We start from the raw sequence: 20,874 nt of genomic DNA on the forward strand, positions 1-20,874 counted from the left end.
TTATTCTGTGCCATCCAACAGAGAAAAACTACGAACTATAAAAACTTTGCTAATGTCACCCGGTAGAGAACTCGATAAGATATTACTGTTCCCCTGTCTTTCGATATATCGAAAACAAATACTGTCATTGTGCTAACATCGAGCAAATGTGGCGTCACTATTAAATATACAGGTATTGGTCCACTGGGGCAGGTGGCCAGTTATTGAAGTCGCTTGCACAGACCATTGTAAAGTTTCGTCACTCATACTACAGGAGGACCATATCCCACACACTGTCAGTCACAAGAGAGGATTCTAGTGTTATTCTTTCATAAGCAGTTTGATGCATTGTTTTTCTGCTGTAACACATCCAAGCAATGTATGACTACAGCCTTGTACACTGTCACACATTTTGTTTTTCCACCATGACTTCAAGTTCTGTGTCAGGTGTTAAACCGACATTAATATGTTTCGATCCATTGACTCTCACAGAAAGCTGTACGTCACATGCTGTAAACTACGCTCCTCCCACAACATACAATACAGTTGAAATAAAAGACAGAGGCAGTGCTTCTTATTAACAAAAATGTGGAGGACATCACGACATATGTAAAATGGTAGACTTTGAAGCAAGGTGTAGCATTTCCAGACAGCTGTCTGAAGCTCATGTTACAGCCATGCATGTGATCTCTGTTTCAGTACTGGCCATCCCCACAAGGTGTTGCTCCCACCAAGACTCTCTCCCTCCCAAACAAGTCGTGTCAGTCAATCAATATGTGCTAATCAACAGCGTACCAATGGACACATGGAACGGAAATGACACCGTCGATATGGGACGATGTACTATAATAAGCATCACTGATGATAGTGTAATCAATTATAGCAATTTTACCAGTTTTTCCGTAAATTCAATGCCAACCAATGACATGGCAGCATGCTTTCCAACTTCTGTATCGTAGCTAAACCACCCCTCCACTACTTTGCATGTACCACATACTAGAGTGTGACTGTATATAGGTGACTGTGCAGTATGTCCATTCGTGGTTAATTGTTAAACATAATCACCAAATTATACCAAATGGCATCCTGTAATGATGCAGCTAGGTTATCTACATATTTCTAGCACTTCAGTCACAGTGCAGAATTTACGATTGCCCATCATTCCCTGTATGTATGGAAGACACAGAAGTATCCTCGCATTCATAGAACAGAGTTGCAGATTGATAGATCTCCCTGCATTGTCTTTGACCAACATTCCCTGAAACGCAGTCATCACTGACCAGAAGCACAAGCGTACCCATTAAATGCCACGTCTTGTGAAGGAACAGAGCGAGTTTGAGTCCATAACTACTGTCCAGAGAAGACTGTTCCACACCAACTTACCCTCAGCACCCATCCAAATCCAGAAGACCTCTCCAGATGCATGCGTATCGAGAAGGTTAGCTCCCCTTATAGGTGTATAGTAGATATGAGAGTATTGTGATGATACAACAGACAGTTAAGAAAACTGTGTGGTTTATGCATGTTGGAGCCCCAGACAGATGGAGTTTGAAGCATTTGACGTAAATCAACTGTGCTATCAATTCTAAAGGGTTGGTCTAGTGTTTGGAGTCAGTACCAAGAAGGTATTGACAAGAGAGAAATAACCGTAGAACGTAAACACATGCACGCCTAAGGCTACACGTTTCTGCACTTAAACACGCTATAATGTTAAAGCCATGTGGTTTATGAAATGTTAGTCATGCAGAGTGCAACGCTCTTAATATTATAATACAGGACATATATGTCCAATATCTGGCATACATCCACCCTGCAAGTTTTCTATCCCACTCACTATGGTGACAAACTTTAAGATGATGAAACTACTTTCTTCCACACCAGAGTAAAACATAGATTCTTTGCTATACAAGCAAAAGTATAGCTTTACAGAGGTGTATAAGGCCCAGTGCTCACATCCAATTATAATTCAGAAATTATGCTATGTTCACATGAGTCCTATAAAATGACCGTTGTCAGCTGAAAATGCATATGAAGGAAAAGCGATATATTATGAAGGAATAAACACCATGATCAGTAGCCAGAGGAGATGGAACAGTCCCATCACAGTTTACCACTGCCTCCAGAGGAGATTGCTGTGAATTCCAACTGTCTACAATCTGTGTTTTTTATTGTTATCACATTATAATGTTTTAACTGTTGTGTATTGTGTAACTGAGGTGCAACTGCTTAACCAGCGTACCGTTTGCCTAGTTTTATGTGGTAAACTGCCTTACAATTACATCCAGGTAGACCATCTCTGTAGCCCTTTTCATTACATCAGATGGGCTCAAAATTATGCTGATAAGTTACACAATATCAAGGAAGCAACTGCTTATTACACACAGCTTTCCCACCGGGTAATGATATTAATACCTGTATATTATTAATTTATTTTGACACACCTACAACACAAATGAATTTCACGATTTATCAGATTTTTGTAAAACCCCCAAATGTAAAATAAAAAGGTACTTATCTAGCTATGTGGACTGAAGCGTTTCCAGTGCTACAGAATATTTTTATATAAAATGTAGGGAACATATTAAAGTTAAACATAACACACAGCTACTTGAAGCTGATTGCAATTAATTTCGGTCACTCTGTATGAGTGTAGGTCGTTTGTCTGCCCCACCTTGTCATTGTTTTCTTCTTCGAAACCGCAATAAACAAAACGATAATTAAACTAGCTCAGACCAGTGCAGCAGACTGAAAATCCACTGCCGCAACAAGTGTCCCACGAATGAGGTACACTCAAAGGGCTGCAGTGGAGGTAGCTAACGTCACATGTGCTACTACAAGTAAACTGAAGTACTTCCTCCTCTTCCATTCCTGCAGGCTGTGGATGTAGGGTTTCGACAGCAACAAGGATATATACACTTGAGAAAGCCCTCTCTTGCTTCACTTGATCTTGATGAGACACATCTCTTCAATCACACACACACTCACTCTCTCTCTCTCTCACACACACACACACACACACACACACACACACACACACACACACACAAACACACACACAATGCCTTTATGCATCACAAAAGTGTGCTGCACATAAGAATAATTATTTGCAGCATCATTACAGTGCTGTAACACTGTAGATTGTGAACAAATAGAAGGGAATGTACTTAAGAAACTGATTATAGCTATGAGGGCAGCACTAATATATAGAAAAGCTAAGCTAAAAAATGACTTTGCGTTTGTTTAGAAATATATGACAGTAAGGCACATCAGAGGAAGGAATTGAACCTGCCCCCCCCCCCCATGTCAGTAGCATTTGTGCTGGTCATAGCTGTGCAGTCTGTTTTACCACTGCAGGTAACTTTTGTTGTTTGATGACCTAAACTCCCCCACCCTCACCTAACAACTAGGTCATCGACGCCCACTTTCTGCTATAATAGACGACCAGCCTGGACTGTAGGATGCGTAGTTTACATAAACAACTTCTACTCGTCTACTCATTTAACATTTAATACTTACTCGCAAAACACTTAACAATGTGTGTAAAATTGAATTGCGACTTGTCTGTTGCTCTATGTATAGCAACCAGTGAGTCATTGCTCCAGGTACCTTAGTGCAACAGCAAAGTAAACCACACAGCTAGTGCACGTGAGCTAGTCGCGCACGATCGCCATGCCGACCCCGCCTCCGCCCCCTCCCCAAATTCGAGCGCCCTAGGCCATCGCCTATATGGACGGGCATGCCTTGAGTATAGCAGCAATTACTCCACGGTAATTGCGACAGAGTGTTCGTTTTTCCAAGTACAGCCGCCAGGGAGAAGACACTGATGGAAGGAAAATGGCCCAATAAAGTACAACCAAATTAGACATTTCGTGGCAGGACAAAAATTTTGTCTTTAAAGGTGCGCCACCAAAAACTGGGAGTTCACACGTGCAACTGTATTGCAACTGCAGAAATCCACTAGCTGGGGCGACACTTTTATTGCGTGTGTGGGTCCGGCTTTATACTTAGTATGTTATAACCTCTGTCTGCAGGAAAGTTAATCCTAATTTTGCTTCCTCCCTAAAACAGGCGCTGGACGAAAATATCTAAAATCTGTAATACTTCATACACTTACTGTAATATAACGTAGCTTGGTCATAATTTCGAAGCACTCGATCGCCTTTATTTTCGACAAGACTGCCTTGTTTATGAATATTTAATGTGATCACTGGGTTACAAGGATTACCTCATTCGTTATACAATAGCTGATAAGTATTTGGGCACAGGCTGCCTTTTTGTACGGTTTTGTTGTAGTTATTTTACTTCTGTTATCTGACAGATACGCGTATCAGGAGCACACGTGCGCTAACGAAGGACTTTGTAATGTCAAAGGATGCGCGTATTTTCTCATTTGTGGATGGTGATCTTTGGAACAGCGACACGAAATTCAAGTTTTCTGCTACAGAAAAGAAGCTAAATTGAAAAAAATTACTTTAATGCGAAATATGGTGGTAAAAAATATTTGCCGTGACTGAATTGTGAGTTATCTATATTTCATACAAGCGACTGGTGTTATTTTAGTATCATGTGCTACATGACAAAGGCTGTCAAGCGAAATGCGAAAGGAATTCTTTTGCGCAGTGCGTAAACTGCAATTTAGGAAAGCACACTGCTTTTTGATGTCTAAGGGAAAATGTGTTATTATTCTTAGGCATCTGAATCGAAAACAGATTGAGCGTCTAACTTTTTTATGCGCTTCTTCGTAGTGTATCTTCCGCACTTGCGTGCTCTTAACATTTATGTTGCTAATCAAGAACGATTTGTTTCATAGCAGGAAATTCCGCCACTTAGTACGATAAGATTCAGCCACTAACCATCCTATTCCACCTGTGTGTGTCAGTAACTTGATACTACACGAAATTTCGCCATTGTGTCGGTGAGATTTTTACATGTGCATGCACCTTTATCCTTTTGTATAGTTATCAGTGTATAGTTTAAGTTGTGTTGTCTTTTTAGATCGTCTACATTGATGACCATTATTTTAGAAATATTATACATTAGAATTTTGTGATCATTTACTATTAAAATCTAAAGGCATTTCAGTGGTGTTGAGCGATATGCAGGATTTGTACTCCAATAGCAAAGTTATGCTAGTTGACTTTGTTCAATATTACGCCAAAAATGAATAAATATGATGCATCGTTCATGCAAGATGCTCTTCATTACTCCATGGTTCTTGGTCACAATTTCCAGCAGATGGGTTTTCACAATAACTACAGTTTACCTTATTGTTTTCAGTACCAAAAGTGATTGTTTAGTTATCTTCTAATCATGGATACAAAGATGGTTGCATGAAAACATGTGAAATGTCGTGATTTTCAGGCACAAAAGATAAAGAGAAGGGTTTTTGAAGTTACACAGAATGGCTCTGCTACCTTAATGCATTAACAAATAAATGTTGTGTTGTTGAAGGAAGGAAGTAATTTTTCATATGTTGTGATTAGTTAGGCATTGTTGTTGTTGTTGTGGTCTTCAGCCCTGAGATGGGTTTGATGCAGCTCTCCATGCTACTCTATCCTGTGCAAGCTTCTTCATCTCCCAGTATCTACTGTAACCTACATCCTTCTGAATCTGTTTAGTGTATTCATCTCTTGGTCTCCCTCTACGATTTTTACCCTCCATGCTGCCCTCCAATACTAAATTGGTGATCCCTTGATGCCTCAGAATATGCCCCACCAACCAATCCCTCCTCCTAGTAAAGTTGTGCCACAAATTTCTCTTCTCTCCAATTCTACTCAATACCTCCTCATTAGTTATGTGATCTACCCATCTAATCTTCAGCATCCTTCTGTAGCACCACATTTTGAAAGCTTCTAATCTCTTTTTGTCCAAACTATTTATCGTCCACATTTCACTTCCATACATGGCTACATTCCATACAAATACTTTCAGAAACAACTTCCTGACACTTAAATCTATACTCGATTTTAACAAATTTCTCTTCTTCAAAAACGCTTCCCTTGCCATTGCCAGTCTACATTTTAAATCTTCTCTACTTCGACCATCCTCAGTTATTATTAAGCCTCTCATTTCCTAATCTAATTCCCGCAGCATCACCCGATTTAATTTGACTACATTCCCTTATCCTCATTTTCTTCAGTTGATGTTCATCTTATATCCTCCTTTCAAGGCACTGTCCATTCTGTTCAGCTGCTCTTCCAGGTCCTTTGCTGTCTCTGACAGAATTACAATGTCATTGGCGAACCTCAACGTTTTTATTTCTTCTCCATGGATTTTAATTCCTACTCTGAACTTTTCTTTTATTTCCTTTACTGCTTGCTCAACATACAGATTGAATAACATCGTGGAGAGGCTACAACCCTGTCTCACTCCCTTCCCAACCACTGCTTCCCTTTACTGCCCCTCAACTCTTATAACTGCCATCTGGTTTCTGTACAAATTGTAAATAGTTAGCCATGAGTGTATTAAAGTATGTTTGTATTGAATAGACCACCACAAGCTTTTGTCGTATTTTTCCTTTAGAAATTACACACATGCAGCTGACAGTGTTTTGTCTATTATCACAATAGATCTTGGAGAAAATGCGAGGAAATATTGCCTTTCTATATCTGAATTCCAGAGTATTTGTACTTGACAACCACTAGTTCTCATAATTAAGACGACAAAAATGAGCATATTTCATTAGTATTGTGGCTAAACATTACAGTCCTAATTTCGGGATACATACATAAAGTAACTTCTGTTTTACAGGATGCCATAATAAACACTAACCTACAATAGTTGCATATTAACATATTTTATTTCACTCAGAATTTACAAAAAATTCCCATTTTGATTCTTGCACAAGGTCTTCACTATAGGGCAGTGTGTTATTCTGTTGAGATTGCGCACAAAGTACTGAAAGATGTTTTTGTGGAAGACTGAAAGCTGTGCTATTTCAGAGATGTTATTACGAGTCTTATGTTGACACATTTAATGGTGTATGAGTATAGAGGAACAGTATGTAAATATTGTTGAAACCAACATTGGGCTTCGTATAATCCCTTTTCAGCACTGACACAAGCTAAAGTGTCTATGATATGATAATGTGTAAGGAGACAACACTTTCTCCTTTGGCACTATATCCTTACATGCCAGACTATTGTGTGAAAGTTACAGTATTCTGCCCCTGACACTCACATATCATGTTTTAAAGTAGAACACTGTAAAAAAAAGGGGGGGGGGGAGCATACCATCAGGTCTCTTAACATAAAAGGAAGGCAAGAGAGGTTTGAAATGAAGTGTAGTATATCTAAAAGATAATGTTCAACGCCCACATTTAATCTTGGAAAAACTGTATTACATAATAAACAAAATTCCACTTGACTATTTTTTTCGTGTTACGTACATGTATCAAAGACTGATTATGAAAAATGCTGGAAAAGGAGGGGGGAGGGGAAGGAGGGTGTGGGAGAGAAGAGAAGGCACATTGTAACTCCTACTACCAGAGGATTGTAAAAAAAATTCCTGTTATGTGAAGCACACAACGTTATACAGTGTGTGTGTGCAGAGGATGTGAATGTACAACAAAGGAAATGTCAATGTTCTTATATTTGCAAGATAGCCATTTTAAATTTTGCTGTGATCTTCACAGAAAAAATAACTTTCGTGGGAAGAGGGCTCTTGAAGGAGAGGACCATAGGTAAAGCTGCTGAGAGCCTTATACTGTCAGAAGATTTATGCTTTCTGAACCTGGGGAAGGCACACATTTCAGTAGCAGTGCAGGCTCATTCTCAGCATGTGACCTCTTGTTACAGTTGGCTGCCATCACAGAAAGTACTGATTGAGATGTAGCTCATTTTACTTGTAAATTATTGTTTTCCCTTCAGGTTACACCTATCTGCATTAGGGAAGAGTCCAATTCCACCCACTGCTTTGACCCATGATGTCATCAATATGACAGAAATGCCTACTTCCTCTTATACAAAATGGCAACTATGTCATCACTACATACACAAGGCAACAAATGCAGACAAAAATAAAAAGTCACAAGAACATATCACTCCGACATTAAAATGAAACTAACAGGGCAACTGTGGGAAACAGGGAGTTTAGGGCAGGGCAAGCTAAATATATAACAATTCAAAACAGTGCACCATCCAAAACGAAAATTATCAAAAAGAATCTCAACTTACGACAAAATGCCACAGCTACGAAACCAACAAGAACTGTACACTTCACTCGACCTATAGCTCAAGTGAAGTCAACAGTACCAAAAAGCTAATCTCTGCAATTCCAAAAAGTGGAATCTGACATTTCCCTTTACAAAATATAATGAATATAAAACAGACAAAACATCACAAATCAGAATTACTATAGAATAAAACCAAAACAAAATCACTGAGGTTGGCTACACACACACACACACACACACACACACACACACACACACATTAAAAAAAAAAATCTATGAAAACACGCATAAACTCCCACCCCATAGACCAGACCCAGCCTACCCAGTTCCAGTCCCAAAAACAAAACCAACAAGAAAAAGAAACAAACAAAACCAGAATCAATCACACTGTACAATAAAAAATCAACCAGACTGGTCCTTTCCAAAATAACCTCTGAACACCCCCCCCCCCCCCCACCTACCCATAACCTGCCCCATTAAACCCACAAACAATAACCAAAAACTCATTCTTCCCTACCTCCCCCCCCCCCCTCCCCCACACAACCCCAACCCCCTCAATTCACCACCCTCGGCCTATACATCCCCACAACCCTTAAAAATGCAACAAACACAGAAGTTCTCAGGGACACACTTCCTCCAGCAATACTCGTCTAAATGAGATTGCAGGTTGGAAGAGCACCTCTTCTCCCCCCTCCCTATAACAAATTTAATTATCCCTCATAATCCCCTATGGTATTAGTGCAAGCTCCAGTGTTATAATCTTTCAACTGAATGCTGTGGTTAAGTGTCCATAACCCCTCTTTTCCCAACTCCTGTATGACAAAAATGCATAACACGACAGTACTCTACTCCTCAGTAGATTCCTCAACGAACCCCACTAGTTCCCTCTTACTACAACTGCGCAAAGCCCTAAAAGCAAAATAAGCATACCAAACCCTGTAATGACAGTCTCTCACCCACAAACCAAACCAAGAAACCCCCCCTCCCCCACCACCCATCTTCCTCGTAACCAAACCGTGACTTGCCAATTTCAACAACCAACCCTGGCCCACCTGACCTTCTCCTTTACTTCACATAGTCTGAATACACTTCATAACAAAAAGAAAACCAATTTTCAACAGTTCTAACACTCATACCAATCTCAGGTGCACTAAAACTTAAGGAGGACCTATAACAAAAGTAAGTCACCCATAGCAGCACATAACAAAAAGCTGGTAAACTTATCAGTCATATCCGTCCCAAACAGAAAAACAACAAAAAATAGTAAATTTCATTCTGCAAGACAAACACCAGACTGATCAGACCTAATGAAAACATGTAACTCCATAAGTTGTTTTACATTGACAATGATATCACTAGTGATAAAGTGATGTTGGTGCGGAGGAAATTTAGAAAGAGATTGAATTATGCAACCAATCTAACAGCCATAACCTTCTACAATGCCTAACGAAAAAAAGTGAAGCACCCAGAAGGGGAAGTGAAGCACACAGAAGGGGAGGAAGAACTGAAACAAAATTTCACAGGGCGCGAGATGGTATGTAATGTTATTTCAGTGATTACAAATCTGAGTCAAATTTAGAAAGAACTTGGCAATATGAGCCCACTTATCAGCATTACATTGCACCCCATCTGGCCTGAATGCAGGCACTCATTTGGATGGGAAGGATGTCACAAAGCTGTCGTATCCTCTTGTGAGGCAAGCTGGTGCATAACTGTTGTATCTGATCCTTGATATCCTAGATACTGGCACTAAGTTGCCATCCAAGGTGGTCCCACGTGAACTTTTGTTTTCCACCTTCCTGGTGAAGTCAGCATGTAGGAGCACAATAAGTTATTACAATCCACTTTGTTTCAGGCAGCAGATGCGCCACCACCTCAATCTCCACCTTCTCGACGACTCTGACGGTGTCCACGACCATTGTGAACTTGTGAGTGGGAGCAAAATTAAGTTTCCCTCTCTAGAACTACTATAGGGATGTCAATGCTGATCCCACGAAGAAGGTGGAGAACAAGGGACAGGACGCTTCTCAAGGACTCAGATTTCTTAGAGGGGGTCAACAAAGATGGGGTGTGATTATAACCCACTGTCAGCAACAACAAGGCTCCTACATATCTGCTGGCAAAATACCTGACAAGTAGTAAGCCCCTTATATGCCTGCATCGCACTTGCTATAAAATGCCTCAACAGCTTCAGGCTTGAAGGAATTAGAATGTCCTAGTTAGCTTGGATCATTATGTTATTCGCCATGGTGCCTCTACGAGAGCCACTAGAACTCACTGGTCAGAAATTTGATGGGAAGATCACTCTCTTTTTCAGGAATGTCCTGATATCCACATATTTTCTGTTTAATGCAGAATACTAGGAACAAATCGAGGGAGTCACAATGGACACATGAGCAGTGGGATTAAAACTCTCATATAGCCATCCTGATTTAGGTTTTTTGTGGTTCTGCTACAGCATTAAAGGTGAATGCTTGATAGGCCCCTCAAAAAGGATACTGCTGATTTTTTCACCATCCTCCTCCTGCCTGAGTTGTAACTAACGACTCTGTTACCATGGGACACAAAACAATACTCATCCTTCTCTGGTGCTAGTCTCTGGGGGCACAGAAGGAAGACTGCAGTCCTTCACCACTGTCCATATATTGCCTCTGTTGGACTCTTCCCATTGGTCAAGCATTTTACAAAAGACACCCAACAAAATCACAAATGCCTCTTGTAGTAAATGTGCTATCTGTGCCTTGATTACTGAGATAAGTCATTCAGCTGCACTGTTTCTGAGGGAATGTATGGAGCTAAGGGGATATGGTGAATGCCATTCACTGTGCAAAAATAGCTGCATGTAAAAATCTGCAACTGCACAATGTAGGGGAAATTTGAAAGGAATCCAACACAATATTTTTTGCCAGATGTGTTGTTACTGGTGTAACAGAGTGTGAAATCTATTGTGATTTTGTTCCAATGGGGCACCAACTTTTGACAAGGGTAAAATGAGAAATGACGTGAGGCCTCAAATGCTGAACTCCATGTTTATTGTGTGTGCCATTTAACACGTGCCCATTGACAGATACAGCAAAGAACAGTTTGAATGGAAGAGTACACTTTCTCTACAAACAGTGTCACCAGTTTATACTGATTGCTAGATTTTGAATTTTAAGGGCTGTCAAGTTTACTGTTGCATTAAGCATTTGGCTCCTAATTTAGTCACTTCAGTGTTCAGTGCCTATCAAGAGGCCAGGAAACACCTTCCCCCACACCTCCAAGACCACATAACTTTTGCTCCTTAACAGTAATAATACCCAATGCACTATTTGAAGCTCAAATTACTTGAAAAGTGTTCATGATGGATGAAACAAGAAAAATACTCTTCTTCGTCAAACCTTCATAACTGCAGTTTACATAGTGTTTTTGCTCAAGCAGACAATGTTTGCAGCCTGTGCATTGCATACAGAATGACTAGTTTTTATACACACACCGTCCATCCAAAAAGTTCTGAGACATACAAGCTAACTACTGTAAGCAACAGATATACATTTGACCAGTCAATTGTCAGTGGGCAGTATTAAGTAATGGACAAGCAGCCATAGTGGGTCAATGTTGTTGTCACAAATCACAATGAAACAATGAGCAGCCATTCAATTTCACATTTTCTATGTAAATTGCTATAGAGACATTTGAGTCCAAGGAAAAGGCTTATGGTGAGAATTATTTGAGCCATGAATGAGTGTTTTATGTGGTGTAAACATTTTGAAGAAAGAAAAATATTGCTCGAGGACAATGAGAGGTTAGGCCATCCCATCTCTAGATCATCTGCCAGAAACAGAGAAAATTCACCATCATTTGTAAACCAACTATCATCTCTTATGAACCAACTATCATCTCTTATGCTGAGCTATCACTGAAGAACTGAACATTGCCAAATCTAGTGTTCAAGATATTCTCTAGAGTGCTCTGAATGAGAGAAAAATTTGTGCAAAGTTTGTCCCATACACCTCGACTCCCAAAGAAATGTGGCGATCCGTGGACACGTGCTGCAACTTGATTGAGATGAAAAATGTGGACATTTGTTTTCTGGAAAGATCATCATGGGTGACAAGACTTATCAGTATGAGTGTACTACAAAATGACAAAATGCGGAATGGGTCTCTGATAGATTGCCAAGACTGAAAAAAGTGCAAATGACAAAGGCGAAAGTGAAGACATATTTTTGGTGATCATGGCATTTTCCACAGGGAATTTATTTCCAGCGGCACCAATGTAAATTGTCAGTATTATTTGTGTGTTCTGTGTCAGTTTGCCAGAGGATTCTGAGAGTTTGGCTGCAACAATGGAAGAAGAGGGATTTCTTCTAGCTGCATGACAATACACCCCCTCACTCACATGTTACAGTTTAGTGCAGTTTCTAGTGAAAACACACATACCAGTTCTCAAACGCACACCACATTCACCCACTTTGGTTTTGAGTGACTTTTTATTCCCAAAAATAAAATTCGCATGAAGGATCAACACTTTGATGACATAAATGACATATGAGTCAAAGAGACGCAAGAGCTGAACAACATACCGAAAAACTTCTATGAAAGTTTCATGGTTGTAATGATGTGCTGTACATTTTACTCACAGGGGGCTATGTAGAACATCTGAAGCTTTAAAACCACCATATTAAGTTTTTCTTTTTTTTTATTATTACTCCAGAGTCTAGACTTTTTAGGCCGACAGGGTATGGCAGTGACAAAAATTCCCTTATAATCTCACAATAAAATTTCCATTCTAATGTTACAGGTGCTGTACCACATGCAAGTGGAATCGAGTATTGTTATTTCCAAGAGTATCTTTTAATTCTGGTGTTGCGTGTGACTGGTAAGTGATTATTTTTTGTGGTCTTAGTAGACTTGCAATGAATATTTGGCTATTATTCAGTATTTATCCTGGTCAGCTGCTTTTATCCTATTTGGCTGAATACCGAATATCTGGATACTATTTGGCCAAATACTTAAGTAAGATGTTTTTTGAAATCTGATAAGTGGTAAAATAGGGTAAAATGAAAATACTGATTTATTTTATAGTAGTAATAATAATAATAATAATAATAATAATAATATAATTATAATAATGTATTTTTCTTCTAATTATTAATGTAGTCATGGGTACATAATTAGCATCTATGTTATAAAAATTAACAAAAAACTAAGTCTTAAAAAAATAAATTTACGTATTCTGTACACCCTACCCCCATGAACCATGGACCTTGCCATTGGTGGGGAGGCTTGCGTGTCTCAGTGATACAGATGGCCGTACCGTAGGTGCAACCACAACGGAGGGGTATCTGTTGAGAGGCCAGACAAACGTGTGGTTCCTGAAGAGGGGCAGCTGCCTTTTCAGTAGTTGCAGGGGCAACAGTCTTTATGATTGACTGATCTGGCCTTGCAACACTAACCAAAACGGCCTAGCTGTGCTGGTACTGCAAACGGCTGAAAGCAAGGGGAAACTACAGCCGTAATTTTTCCCGAGGGCATGCAGCTTTGCTATATGGTTAAATGATGATGGCGTCCTCTTGGGTAAAATATTCCGGAGGTAAAATAGTCCCCCATTTGGATCTCCAGGCGGGTACTACTCAAGAGGACGTCGTTATCAGGAGAAAGAAACCTGGCGTTCTACGGATTGGAGCGTGGGATGTCAGATCCCTTAATCAGGCTGGTAGGTTAGAAAATTTAAAAAGGGAAATGGATAGGTTGAAGTTAGATATAGTGGGAATTAGTGAAGTTCGGTGGCAGGACGAGCAAGACTTTTGGTCAGGTGAATACAGGGTTATAAATACAAAATCAAATAGGGGTAATGCAGGAGTAGGTTTAATAATGAATAAAAAAATAGAAGTGCGGATAAGCTACTACCAACAGCATAGTGAATGCATTATTGTGGCCAAGACAGACACGAAGCCCATGCCTACTACAGTAGTACAAGTTTATATGCCAACTAGCTCTGCATATGATGAAGAAATTGATGAAATGTATGATGAGATAAAAGAAATTATTCAGGTAGTGAAGGGAGATGAAAATTTAATAGTCATGGGTGAATGGAATTCGATAGTAGGCAAAGGAAGAGAAGGAAACATAGTATGTGAATATGGAATGGGGATAAGAAATGAAAGAGGAAGCCGCCTGGTAGAATTTTGCACAGAGCATAACTTAATCATAGCTAACACTTGGTTCAATCATAGCTAACACTTGGTTCAAGAATCATAAAAGAAGGTTGTATACATGGAAGAATCCTGAAGATACTAGAAGGTATCAGATAGATTATATAATGGTGAGACAGAGGTTTAGGAACCAGGTTTTAAATTGTAAGACATTTCCAGGGGCAGGTGTGGACTCTGACCACAATCTATTGGTTATGAACTGTAGATTAAAACTGAAGAAACTGCAAAAAGGTGGGAATTTAAGGAGATAGGACCTGGATAAATTAACTAAACCAGAGGTCGCACAGAGTTTCAGGGAGAGCATTAGGGAACAATTGACAGGAATGGGCGAAAGAAATACAGTAGAAGAAGAATGGGCAGCTCTGAGGGATGAAATAGTGAAGGCAGCAGAGGATCAAGTGGGTAAAAAGACAAGGGTTAGTAGAAATCCTTGGGTAACAGAAGAAATATTGAATTTAATTGATGAAAGGAGAAAATATAAAAATGCAGTAAATGAAGCAGGCATAAAGGAATACAAAGTCTCAAAAATGAGATCGACAGGAAGTGCAAAATGGCTAAGCAGGGATGGCTAGAGGACAAATGTAAGGATGTAGAGGCATATCTCACTAGGGGTAAGATAGACACTGCCTACAGGAAAATTAAAGAGACCTTTGGAGAAAAGAGAGCCACTTGTATGAATATCAAGAGCTCAAATGGAAACCCAGTTCTAAACAAAGAAGGTAAAGCAGAAAGGTGGAAGGAGTATATAGGGGGTCTATACAAGGGTGATGTACTTGAGAACAATATTATGGAAATGGAAGAGGATGTAGATGAAGATGAAATGGGAGATATGATACTGTGTGAAGAGTTTGACAGAACACTGAAAGACCTGAGTCGAAACAAGGCCCCGGGAGTAGACAACATTCCATTGGAAATGCTGACGGCCTTGGGAGAGCCAGTCCTGACAAAACTCTACCATCTGGTGAACAAGATGTATGAAACAGGCAAAATACCCTCAGACTTCAAGAAGAATGTAATAATTCCAATCCCAAAGAAAGCAGGTGTTGACAGATGTGAAAATTACTGAACTATCAGTTTAATAAGTCACAGCTGCAAAATACTAATGCGAATTCTTTACAGACAAATGGAAAAACTGGTAGAAGCCGACCTCGGTGAAGATCAGTTTGGATTCCGCAGAAATGTTGGCAATACTGACCCTACGACTTATCTTAGAAAATAGGTTAAGGAAAGGCAAACCTACATTTCTAGCATTTGTAGACTTAGAGAAAGCTTTTGACAATGTTGACTGGAATACTCTCTTTCAAATTCTAAAGGTGGCAGGGGTAAAATACAGGGAGCGAAGGGCTATTTACAATTTGTACAGAAACCAGATGGCAGTTATAAGAGTCGAGGGGCATGAAAGGGAAGCAGCGGTTGGGAAGGAAGTGAGACAGGGTTGCAGCCTGTCCCCGATGTTATTCAATCTGTATATTGAGCAAGCAGTGAAGGAAACAAAAGAAAAATTCGGAGTAGGTATTAAAGTCCATGGAGAAGAAATAAAAACATTGAGGTTCGCCAATGACATTGTAATTCTGTCAGAGACAGCAAAGGACTTGGAAGAGCAGCTGAACGGAATGGACAGTGTCTTGAAAGGAGGATATAAGATGAACATCAACAAAAGCAAAACTAGGATAATGGAATGTAGTCAAATTAAGTCAGATGATGCTGAGGGAATTAGATTAGGAAATGAGACACATAAAGTAGTAAAGGAGTTTTGCTATTTGGCGACCAAAATAACTGATGATGGTCGAAGTAGAGAGGATATAAAATGTAGACTGGCAATGGCAAGGAAAGCGTTTGTGAAGAAGAGAAATTTGTTAACATAGAGTATAGATTTAAGTGTCAGGAAGTCACTTCTGAAAGTATTTGTATGGAGTGTAGCAATGTATGGAAGTGAAACATGGACAATAAATAGTTTGGACAAGAAGAGAATAGAAGCTTTCGAAATGTGGTGTTACAGAAGAATGCTGAAGATTAGATGGGTAGATCACATAACTAATGAGGAGGTATTGAATAGGATTGGGGAGGAGTTTGTGGCACAACTTGCGAAGAAGAAGGGACCGTTTGGTAGGACATGTTCTGAGGCATCAAGGGATCAGAAATTTAGCATTGGAGGGCAGTGTGGAGGGTAAAAATCGTAGAGGGAGACCAAGAGATGAATACGCTAAGCATATTCAGAAGGATGTAGGTTGCAGTAAGTACTGGGAGATGAAGAAGCTTGCACAGGATAGAGTAGTGTGGAGAGCTGCATCAAACCAGTCTCAGGACTGAAGACAACAACAACAACATTCTGTACACACAGTTTTTTAAAAATAATAAATGTCGGAGCATTTTTAATTAAAATTTAGGATTGGAAGATTATGGTGCAGAAAGATAGATTTTTCTGTTTTAATACAGGGTGATTCAAAAAGAATACCACAACTTTAGGAATTTAAAACTCTGCAACGACAAAGGGCAGAGCTAAGCACTATCTGTCGGCGAATTAAGGGAGCTATAAAGTTTCATTTAGTTGTACATTTGTTCACTTGAGGCGCTGTTGACTAGGCGTCAGCGTCAGTTGATGCTAAGATGGCGACCGCTCAACAGAAAGCTTTTTGTGTTATTAAGTACGGCAGAAGTGAATCAACGACAGTTTTTCAGCGTGCATTTCGAACAAAGTATGGTGTTAAACCTCCTGATAGGTGGTGTATTAAACATTGGTATAAACAGTTTACAGAGAATGGGTGTTTGTACAAAGGGAAAAGTTCTGGACGGCCGAGAACGAGTGATGAAAATGTAGCACGCATCCAGCAAGCATTTGTTCGCAGCCCAGGAAAATCGACTCGCAGAGCTAGCAGAGAGCTGCAAATTCCACAATCAACTGTATGGAGAGTCCTACGAAAAAGGTTAGTTATGAAACCTTATCGTCTGAAATTGGTTCAAGCATTGTCTGCAGCTGATAAGATTAAAAGAATCGATTTCTGTGATTTTATCCTTGCTCAAATGGAAACAGATGAATCTTTCGTTTCAAAGATTGTGTTTAGTGATGAAGCAACTTTCCACACTAACGGGAAAGTCAACTGTCACAATGTCTGTATATGGGGCACTGAGAATCCGCGGGAAACAACTCAGTATGAACATGACTCGCCTAAGGTGAACGTTTTCTGTGCCGTTTCAGCCAATAAAGTTTGTGGTCCCTTTTTCTTCGAAGGTGCTACTGTAACTGGACTACAGTATCTGGAGATGTTAGAGAATTGGCTGTTCCCTCAGCTCGAACAAGAAGCACAACAATTCATATTTCAGCAGGATGGAGCGCCACCACATTGGCACTTATCTGTCCGTAACTACCTGAACGTCAACTACCCGAGGCGATGGATCGGCCGCCAGGCAGCCCGTGACAGAGCACTTCATCACTGGCCTCCAAGAAGCCCTGATCTTACCCCCTGCGATTTTTTCTTGTGGGGGTATGTTAAGGGTATGGTGTTTCGACCACCTCTCTCAGCCACCATTGATGATTTGAAATGAGAAATAACAGCAGCCATCCAAACTGTTACGCCTGATATGCTACAGAGAGTGTGGAACGAGTTGGAGTATCGGGTTGATATTGCTCGTGTGTCTGGAGGGGGCCATATTGAACATCTCTGAACTTGTTTTTGAGTGAAAAAAAAAAAAAAAACCTTTTTAAATACTCTTTGTAATGATGTATAACAGAAGGTTATATTATGTTTCTTTCATTAAATACACATTTTTAAAGTTGTGGTATTCTTTTTGAGTCACCCTGTATAATCCATTATGGAGTTGGGGTAGCAGTTGTCGTTGTACTGGTTATCACTGTTAGCATTCAACCGCGATTCTTATACACATATTTTAACAACGCGTTTCAAGAGACAATGCTCTCATCATCAGGTTGTAAAGTCTATGTCATGAAATTAAACGGACTAAAAAGACAAAATACCATCGTAAACAGTTGGGAAGTCCATATAGTAAAACAGAATTAAAAGTATATTGGGCTGTGGGTCCTCGTCTTACATTGAAGTATGACCATGATAGGTGAAATTAAAGATACGCTAGTCACTGACACTTCCTGTTTGGTTTTGTTGGTTGTTAAGAACTTATACTCCAGTGTTCCGGTTAACGAAACTATAGAAATCATTAAGAGAAATTTCCTTAAATACGGTAAAATTTCAGCGCAAGAGACAATTGAATTTATTGAACTCCTACAGCTCATTACAAGTTTTAATTATTTTACGTTTAATAACAAATTTTATATTCAGGACGATGGGTGAGCCATGGGGTCCAGTATTTCAGGAACAATGGCGGACATTTTTATCAACGACCTTGAAGATAAAGTTCTAAATTCTGACGATAACACTATGGATAAAATTGTTTATTACAAACGTTATGTTGACGACACACTGTTACTTGTCGATGGTTCCTGTGAGGACATTGAGGAAATAGTAAAAAAGTTCAATGACGCACATAATAAAATAGAATTTACCGTGGAGTATGAAACTGACAATTGTTTACAGTTCCTGGACCTGAATATAAAAAAGCAGGGCAACAAACATGCGTTCTCTGTTTATAGAAAACAAACTACGACTGATGCCGTGATCCCGAATGATTCATGCCATCCGCGGGCTTATAAAGAAGCTGCTTTCCGTAGTCTCGTGCATAGGGCAGTCAATATACCTATGAGCGAAAAAGATAGGGAGACTGAAATTAATACCGTTAAGAGAATAGCGATGAATAATGGGTACAGAATAGATATGGTTAAAAAACTGTTACGGAAAAGTAATAAGCGCAAAAAGAAAAAACCTGATGGAGAGAAAGAGAAAATTATCACGATGCCATATTACGGAACAGTCTCACAAAAGATAGCAAATATTTTTAAGCCATACGATGTTAAAATAGCTTTTCAGACTAATAACCTAGTGAGGTATAGCCTAAGCACGATATTGGCGAGAAGAGAAATATGTTTGAAAGATCGGGAGTTTATAAGATTCAGTGCAGAACTTGTGATGCAAAATATATAGGGCAGACAGGAAGATCATCCGCGATCCGGTATAAAGAACATAAAGATGCGTTCAGGTTAGGAAATTATGACAAATCAGCTTGTTGCGAGCCATATATATGAAACAGGCCATCCCCTTAATAGCATAGAAGATAACGTGGAAATATTGCATGTAGAAAAGAAAGGGAGGAAACTTGATTTACTAGAGGAATTCGAGGTAGCTATCCATGAAAAGAAACAAAGCAATATTCTAAATGCACAAGATGATTTTAAAGAAATGAGATTTTTTAGTGGGTTTTTAGAATTATTTTAGGGTAGGTATGCGACTTTAAGTTGGTAGCATGTCACTGACGGAGTTGCTAGAGGCTAATGATGGCAGACCAATGCAATAAGGAAATAAGGCACCCAATAGCATAGCATTACTGTTAAGCACACAGCTGTAACCACGCCACAACACCTAGGCATGTCAGTCCACAACAGCTCCCGAGCCGGCACAGTGCGACAGCATACTTGGTAGCTATGGGATGGCCATCGACTTGTGTCAACAACTTCAATGTAAGACGAGGACCCACAGTCCAATATACTTTTAATTCTGTTTTACTATATGGACTTCCCAACTGTTTGTGATGGTATTTTGTCTTTTTAGTCCATTTAATTTCATGACGTAGACATTACAACCTGATGATGAGAGCACTGTCTCTTGAAACGCGTTGTTAAAATATGTGTACAAGAATCGCGGTTGAATGCTAACAGTGATAACCAGATTTTTCTGTATTTTTTGTCAGTAGTTTAGTCCTTTTCTTCTTGCTGACATTCCCAGTGTCAGAGAAAAGAGCGTCTGAATAGACACTGCTTCCTAGTGCTGACAAATTTTTGCTGCAGCATTTAGCAAATGGGGAAATTTAGATTTTCTTGCTTGCCACCATGTGTGTAGATCATCATGGCTTCGTAAGTTCTTAATACATCAATAAAGACCTGTTTCAGTTGATGTCCTGGTATGAGCTGTGTTTGTTCTGCAACCACCTCTTTGAAGCAATCCATAGAAAATGAGTTAAAACTTTGGCTTAGACTCTGGCCTTTGGTTCTCCTCATCTTGGCCCGATAAGGGATTAATTCACACTATTGTTGCTGCTTGTCTCACAGTTCATATTTAGGCTGTCAATCAAAAATACTGTCATACTTTTTTTCTCTTTGCAGTTGACTGGTGAAAACATTTGTTTTAAAGCATGGGTCTAAAGCAGTAGCCACCAAATAATTTTTACTTATTGTGAGGTCTTGCAGATTGTTCATGCAACCGTTGTTGTATGACAAGCCTCAGATGGCTTAATTTGGATGTTAGATCTAATGTGCTCATTCTGTCACAATATCACATTAATGTAACAACATACAGAATAATTTCACATATGCAAGTGTATCTGGAACTTGTAATTTTTGTTATTCTCTCAAGTGGTTGTAATAATTTCATAAGTTGCTCTATAAGCTCCCATTGTGCAGCAG

At 39.5% G+C, this 20,874-nt stretch overlaps 1 protein-coding gene across 2 annotated transcripts in view; it reads left to right on the forward strand.

The window, feature by feature from the left end:
- The first annotated feature begins 4,325 nt into the window (after positions 1-4,325).
- LOC124715067 (heme-binding protein HMX1) overlaps positions 4,326-20,874 on the forward strand; it is a 65,868-nt gene continuing 49,319 nt past the window's right edge. Inside the window, exons 1-2 of one of the 2 annotated variants that reach the window (XM_047243071.1) lie at positions 4,326-4,496; positions 12,935-13,012. The gene's annotated coding sequence lies outside the window, so the exon portion shown is untranslated. Of the gene's footprint in view, positions 4,497-4,747; positions 4,895-12,934; positions 13,013-20,874 lie in introns of those variants that run through there. The other variant, XM_047243072.1, reaches the window with a different exon arrangement.

This window comes from Schistocerca piceifrons, chromosome 1 (genome assembly GCF_021461385.2).
Source record: "Schistocerca piceifrons isolate TAMUIC-IGC-003096 chromosome 1, iqSchPice1.1, whole genome shotgun sequence".
NCBI lineage: Eukaryota > Metazoa > Arthropoda > Insecta > Orthoptera > Acrididae > Schistocerca > Schistocerca piceifrons.